General features: G+C 36.4%; 1 protein-coding gene across 5 annotated transcripts in view; it reads right to left on the minus strand.

Annotated features, from left to right (window-relative positions):
- Window positions 1-5,575, minus strand: part of LOC5579997 (ras-related and estrogen-regulated growth inhibitor) — a 48,640-nt gene extending 43,065 nt beyond the window's left edge. For 2 of the 5 annotated variants that reach the window (XM_021840602.1, XM_021840601.1), the window contains exon 1: window positions 5,344-5,575. The gene's annotated coding sequence lies outside the window, so the exon portion shown is untranslated. Of the gene's footprint in view, window positions 1-5,241; window positions 5,261-5,286; window positions 5,306-5,343 lie in introns of those variants that run through there. The other 3 variants (XM_021840604.1, XM_021840603.1, XM_021840605.1) reach the window with 3 other exon arrangements.
- Window positions 5,576-6,276: the final 701 nt, after the last annotated feature.

The following is a 6,276-nucleotide window of genomic DNA, read 5'->3' on the forward strand; positions in this document are numbered from 1 at the left end:
AGATGGTGTAAATTGTCTTTTATTATTTCTGATAAAATTCCAGGAGGAATCCATGATGGAATTTTTGGAAGATTTCCTAGATGAATTCTTGGAAAGATTCCCGAAGGTATTCTTTAGATAAACTTGTATGTATTGTATGAAGAGAAATCAACGCAGGTATTCATTTTGGAACAATTTAAGAAACTCATTTCGAAATCTCTAGAGGAATCCCTGTAGAAATTTTTCTGCGACGAGCCTTTGTAGAAATTCACTTCCAACACCAATGTTTTCGTTATCAATCTTACCAAGAAGCATGAATAATTTACTTTCTTCACATACTACACAACTTTCTACGGTTGCTATGCAACGCAAGTTCGACGGACCAACATGATTGAATGCACGGATATGTTTCTACAAAATGTTTGATAGTATTTCACGCACGTATTACACAGTTGGGGCAAACGTTCGTGCAACTTGCACGAATTTTCGTGCATTGCGCGCACCATGTAAGCAAGGCTAATTTCAATTTAAGCTGATCTCAGTTGCGTGATGACTAATACAGCACTGCATAACTCAGTGCAGGAAAGCAGTCCGTTTCATGACAGATTGGCGGGATAAAAAACAGCCTATTACGATGAGAAATTGCAAAAAAAAATCGAGTCTAGTACAAGACACTGAAGACGGCCTTACAGTTGAGGTCGAAATACGCGTATCTGTCAAAGGATAAAAACTCTAGTGGAATTAAATTTTTTCATCTAATTAAAAAAAAATGTTTTCAACATTTTGTTAGTTAAATACAGCCAAACCTCTTATTACGCGCCCATGGAATATGGGTATTTTTGGAACGAGACAGATGAGTACTGCCCATAACTGCATATTCGTCTATTCGACATTTTTGACAAAATCGAGGTTAAGGCTCCCCCAGATCTAAGCAACTTTTTAAGGCGATAGCGATAAACAATCGTAGCGATTTCGCTGATGTACCGCTGCATGCACTGTGTGATGAGCGCGTCATAGCCACAGCGACGCGATTTTACTGCGATTCGCGTCGTGTCAGTCAAGATGGTTCCATAGAAGAGTCGCTTGCAGCAACACAACCACGAAATTGTGACGATTATTAGTGGCTGTCGCCGTAGAATGTCGCGTAGATTTGGAGGAGCCCTAATACCGTGGCGAGTCATCAAATAATACCGTGATGAATCAAAATCCGGACGGTACCAATATCCGGACACTTCGATATCATTCTCTGATTTACATGTGAATTTGTATAATAATATGGTTTTAATAATTCACATCTGAGTTTTGTAACATTGCTCATCACTTTACTATGATTTTTCATCCAGTAGTCATTGGCAGAAAATTATTAAAAATAAAAATACAATTGTAGCTCCAGTCAGACACCGTCTTCTCATAGCGCAGTTTTTATGGCTCAAGTTCGCCAGCAAACGAAGGGCAACATCGAGTTAACGATAATTCATTGAAAGGTATAATATCTGTGAATTTTGTGTCCATTAGTGTATAAAAACATATTAGATAACAATGCAAGCATAACAAAGTGTAGAAAAGAAGAGTGAAATTGTATTAATCGAGCAATTAATGAGTGTCCGGTTTGGTGAACCATAGTTTTAAAATCCGGACGCTTAGCGTTCGAGTTATATTTTACTTAAAAATAGCTGCTCGGGAAGAAAAATGCAGAGAAATCTTGAGGGAAAGTTTGAAAAAGGATATATTCGGCTGAAAAATAAGAAAATTGCGGAAAAATTGCTCCTATGACACTGATTATTGCAAGTAATCTGAGTCTACCTACAACCAACTTAAGTAAGTAATCGAAACATGAAACAATCTTTGCAGCTTATAATTACAAGCATTATTATGTGTGTCTATGTAATGAACTTCAAAATAATGTAGAATTATGGCCGAATTTGAGTGCATTTTTTAATAATTGTGAATTTAGTATAGCTGCAGTTGCAAGTGTCAGTGTCCGGAATTTGATTCAAAAATGTCCGGCATTTTGGTTCATAGGTCCGGATTTAAAAACAAGACTAGTGTAATTAATATCGTTATTTAAGTAATTAATTCATGATTTTAACAAGAATACTTGTCGTTTTCATTAAGATCAATGTCTAAACGATTTGTGACATGGTGGTTTATTAATTAAATCAAACGGTAAATAATAGAAATTACTACCAGAACACTTGACACTGCTTAAGAGTCCGGGTATTGATTCATCACAGTAAATACTTTCGATCGACTTACTGAAATCTGTGACAATGTTTTAGATAATTTGAAAAAAATACCAGGTTTCACAAGTTTTGGATTGCTTCGCGGTCTTCGACAATATTCTTCATCGTACTGAACTGTGTTCAGAATTTTTATAGAGGGCAATGGGCGACCTCTGGCGATTTTTCTTTGCAAAAGTAAGTTTTCCCAAAGTAAATCCCATACAAACTTTGAACGGCTGGCGCTAAAATATAGTTTCTCCGATCGAGCTGAAATACTGCACAGTTATTATGGGACCTAAAAGCAATCCAAAAAGTAAAATGGAACGTGAATCCAAATTCTGTCCCATTAGGGCGGTTGAATATTCAAAAAAGTTTGAAAGTATTTTGTTCTTATCAATAACTCGTCTTTATATAAATTCAGTATCTTTGGATGCAAATTTAAATTCAAGAAACACTTATTCTTGTAGTTACTTCAAATAATTAAAAAGAGCTTCTTCATATCTATAAATCACTCTCCACCACTCCCCGCTTCGATATCTTGCTTAAACGCGCTTTCAAGACTAAGGAATCGATCGAAGAAGATTTAAAAGCAGAATATGTATGAAAAAACAGCAATTTTGTTCTATGAGAACAACAAATTTTTGACTGTATTCAAAATAGAGTATTTTACCCTAAATCATGTTCCAAAACACTTATGATGTTTTTTTCAACATAGACCACTGTGGGCCTGTAATCTCTTCGAAAATTCAGAGTAAATATACCTGCTGTTGCAACCACAATTTAACAATTGCCTATTGCTTAAGGGATGATTTAGGTAAACGGGATTTAATTTACATTTTGTAAAAAAAACGATTAAATTTTTAATAATATTCCACGTTATACTAATGTCCGTTCCGTGAATCACTGATTGGAAATCACTGTACTAGTAATTCCTTTCAGTTTCGGTGTAATTCTTGAAGATATCTTTCAAGACATCCATTATATTCCAAGACAACATTATTCCAATACATTCATGGAAGAATGAAAAGGTGTATTAGATAAAATTTATCTTAGTTTTTGAACACTGCTGTTATCAATGTTCATGATTTGATATGAACATTTGGTTCCGCGGAAAACGCCAAAATTTACAATCCAATCAATGTAAACTGTGTAACACAGTGTGTATATTGTATAAATTGGCTGAGGTTACAATCTTGAATACTGAACACACTGGGTTTCTCTTAAAATCGTTGAATAATCTTTTTGATCATATTCACCGCCTCCTTCTACCGATATAAACCTAACTGCGACCTAGGATCTTATCGGGGATCCACAAATGATCTCGCTAAGAGTCTGCCAAGAATCTCGCGAGAGATTCACTCAACATTCTTCGATTAAGTAGATGAAAAAACCGAATTTAATACTATACCATTTAATTCCACTAGAGTTTGTATCCTTTGACAGATACGCGTATTTCGACCTCAACTGCAAGGCCGTCTTCAGTGTCTTGTATTCTTCGATTGTATATTTTCGTCATAGGGGAAGTGGTGAAAAAATGAACAGGGGTGGTAATATGAACACCGCGCCTTATACGAACGAAAAACACATTTCAAAGATTTGTTTTATCACGCACGGACGATTTAAAGCTTAAATCGGAGTGTTCTGGTTAATACAGAGGTCAATTGAAGTGAAAATATCAGCGAAAACTAAGATTTTAGAAAACCACGTTCGAAAATTAAAACTGACGTAACTTTTAGCTCGGAGGACTTGAGGTTTTTCAGTGAGGTGAATATCGGTATGATATGATGTAAAATTTCATACGCTTAAATTTGTTTTTGAATTGGTTACAATCCTTAACAGATATATTTTCGGATATGCAATGAAAATTTACAAAAATATTTGTTTTGCTCACGTTTTTTGCATGATGTTCATTTTACCACCATCAGCTGTTCATTTTACCCACATAGTGCAGGTAAAATGAACATTTGCATCAGTTTTTGCTTATGATAAAAATATATGAAAATTTGCCTATTTTACTCTGAATTCGTGTCGGTGCTATACATAACACCCCTATTTTGGATGTTGTGCGAAACAAGATGATATCCTTAAGGTGTTCATTTTACCACCCCTTCCCCTAACAACTTTACAACATTTCCCAAATTTAAGGTTTTTTACGGGTTCAAATCGTGTAGAAAAGTTGGTTGAAAAATGAGGGTGGTTCAAAATGACCAAATGGATGGGGTAAGACGCACTGATGGGGTAAAATTGCTCAACTCATTAAATCATTCCTATTTGTATTCTTTGAAAAACGATGTTAAAATATGTTTACCCAAGAATTGCCGCCTCAACCCTTGGACATGAACTCATTGATTTTGCCTTAATTTTCCAGTGCAATTCAACATATTTCACTTTTGGCCTAGATATAAAGGTTTTCTGATGGTTTAATGAAGGAATAAGCGTTTCCATACCACTGCTCATGGAGAAACTTGGTTGCTAACTACTAGTTCTCCATACTAAATGGCATTCTACCTCATCCATTTGGTCATTTTGAACCACTTTCATTTTTCAACCATCTTTTCTACACGATTTAAACCCGTAAAAAAAACTCAAATTTGGGAAATGTTTTCATGATGGTAGCTAGCAAATATTGTAAAGTTACTGTTACGACTTCGAATGGCGTTAAAATGTGGATCTCATTAGGAGAAAACGACACAAATCCTTAAAGTGGGATTTTGGATCATTTGCCCCTACACTTTCATTCATTGTCTGATCTGAATGTGCGCCAAAATCAACGTCGTTTTACGTGCAGCAAGCAAAACCTGAACGACCGCTCACGGAGTGAATGAACGCATATTTTATAAACATTTTTTTCTTTAACTGCAGGCCTTTTAACAAAGGCCTTTTTTTTGTCTTTATCACGTATCGCATTCCTGCTGGTGCATTTTCACTTTACATTGCTGCAGAGTTCCCCACAATGATCATCATCCACAACGATCGTTTGTTTGTCGTTTTTTCGAAATTCCGGGAGCAGACATTCCGCGACAGGAAATTAATTTCCCACTCAGTAATTGATTCGGCACACGAAAACAACGGCACCGTTTGTCACCGTGCAAAATTCCTCCACTCAAGGTATGCAATTTCCATCAATCGGCCCGAATCGCACCTGAAATGTCGACGAGGAAAAGAGCGTCTACGAGTGCACACTCACAATCCGGTTGATTTGCGCGAGAAAAACCCCGTGCGGAGTCGCGTCTGTGTCGAACGGTTGGAAAATACGGTACTGCTGAACAACGACGACGACTGGTAGCATTTTCCCGTTGAAACGCGGACAAAAATGCAGAACGAGTCGGAAACGCTGATGAAAATTCTACCAATACCCACTCAACGGTGGAAAAATGGCTTACCGTTGATTGATGTGAGATGAAACCACAGTGTGAAAGGTATAATCATATTCCGAGCCAACAACATGATACGGTTTCTCTTCATTGAAGAATTTCCACAGCCGATCCTATAAATAGGCCATCGAATACGCTAGTAGATCATCTACCACGCGCGAATAGATTAGTATTTGTACGATCACGGGAAAAACACTCGCGAGTTTTGCTCGTTAATAAGTGATCTTTCCATTCACCTTTGGCTGGCACTGGGACACATCTACACATGTTTTATGGCTGTATGCCTACGTGTTAACGAACCAATTTGGATTTAGGTACACAAATTCGCCGCATTGGTTTACTCAGCGATGAATAGTACATACGCTGATTTGGAAAAAAAAAGTATGAGTAATCCAACAAAAGCTATTTGGGTGTCTTCGAATGGAACGATAAACTTTGTTTTAATTCGTTATTTGTATCATTCCTAAATATTACAATAATTTCTAATATCTAGGTGTTAAGTGTTGGACAACACTATCATTCTAATTTGGTAAAACTAAATTAAGCATTTATTTACGCCTTGTTGTCAACATATTCCATTTCATTTGCCGTAGCAGTTCAGAATTTTTACAGGTGAGCAGATTTTACCTGTTTATAAGAGGGAAAACGCTTTCAATTTACTTAACCTAACTTAACTTAGATATATAACGTATTTAGCGTAG

This window comes from Aedes aegypti, chromosome 2, assembly GCF_002204515.2.
Source record: "Aedes aegypti strain LVP_AGWG chromosome 2, AaegL5.0 Primary Assembly, whole genome shotgun sequence".
Taxonomy (NCBI): domain Eukaryota; kingdom Metazoa; phylum Arthropoda; class Insecta; order Diptera; family Culicidae; genus Aedes; species Aedes aegypti.